Source organism: Galeopterus variegatus, unplaced genomic scaffold (genome assembly GCF_000696425.1).
Source record: "Galeopterus variegatus unplaced genomic scaffold, G_variegatus-3.0.2 Scaffold429, whole genome shotgun sequence".
Lineage (NCBI taxonomy): Eukaryota > Metazoa > Chordata > Mammalia > Dermoptera > Cynocephalidae > Galeopterus > Galeopterus variegatus.
The window spans coordinates 595,323-596,580 of NW_007726540.1; the positions used below are offsets into that span (position 1 = coordinate 595,323).

At 38.5% G+C, this 1,258-nt stretch overlaps 1 protein-coding gene across 1 annotated transcript in view; it reads left to right on the forward strand.

Annotated features, from left to right (window-relative positions):
* FBN1 (fibrillin 1) overlaps positions 1 to 1,258 on the forward strand; it is a 252,128-nt gene that overhangs the window by 245,817 nt on the left and 5,053 nt on the right. The window lies entirely within an intron of this gene.

Here is a 1,258-nt window from a genome sequence, read left to right on the forward strand (position 1 = left end):
GCACTGCTCCTGCTCGTGGTTGGAGACTGTCTCATTCATAATGTTATTACGTATAGTTAACAAAAATTACCTGTCCCAGTAGAGGAAGAACCTTACTTTTTGTAATCTTTGAATTAGTTCCAGTGAAGTTTTGCAAAGGTTTTAGGTTATTTCATCTGAAAGGGGGCATTTAGGTTTCTGGAAATTTATACAACATCAACCAAAATAATGAAACTATGTTGTAAATATCTTGCTCTCTGGCTTCTCTATCTCATTCTCTTGATCATCGCGTCTTGTTGGAAAGTGATTCATCTGTTCGTAAGTACATCTCTCTGCCAGCCCATGACAGAACTGAGCTGGCCTTTCACACTGCAGATCCACCCCTCTCCTGAGGCAGGAGGGATTCTATCTCGACTTAACATGACTTCTTGTCCAGCTCCCTCAGGATACATCAAAGACATACCTTTTTGTTGGGGTTCTTTAGGGTTTTAAGGTTTATTTTACATTTCAGGCTTGAATTTACATTAAAAATTACCAAAAGAGCATTAAATATGAGTTGAGATAATTATTGTCTTTTCCAGGGAGAAAACTTTACCAACTTATGTGTATATGTTGTGAGAGTTGGGGCAGGGAAGGCATATTTTTTATTTATTCAATGAGTTATATATTTAGTGGTGAGTTTTCAAAGTTTAGGTCTTTTTTCCCTTCTGAATGAATCTGGACTTGGGTGTCCATCTAGTTTCAGCTATCCTGTGAAGGATTGCAAGTTTTAACTTTTTAATTAGGATTACGCAGACATTAAATATGCATAACACTCCCATGTGCTCCCCTGTACACATACACCCCACCCCACAGTTACATATTCACACCCTCGTACACACTTACACCAAATTATTAACTTAGTACTCTTTAATTTCTTGACCCACAAACATCAAGTGATTCATGTTAGGTTTGTGTTAACTTGAAGGTAAAAGAATGTTTCATGGGAAGCATACAGAATGCCGGCAATAAGGTGCAAATTCCCAGATGTTTGTGTCTGGCTCTCAGTAGACTCATTCATTATAGTTTAATGCCAGCACCATTTTTCCCAGCAAAAATTGTTGCACTCCAAGCTGGCTTTTGGCCAGTGGGATTTTGTAGTCACACTTCTTGTAAGTGGTGCTGCGGGGATCTGAAAATACTAGAAAGGAGTTCTGAGAAAGGAGCCAGAGACTACAAATTTGGGGTTTAGCTCCCAATAATTTTTTTTTTCCTTTTTGTCTTTTTTCGTGTCCGGCAA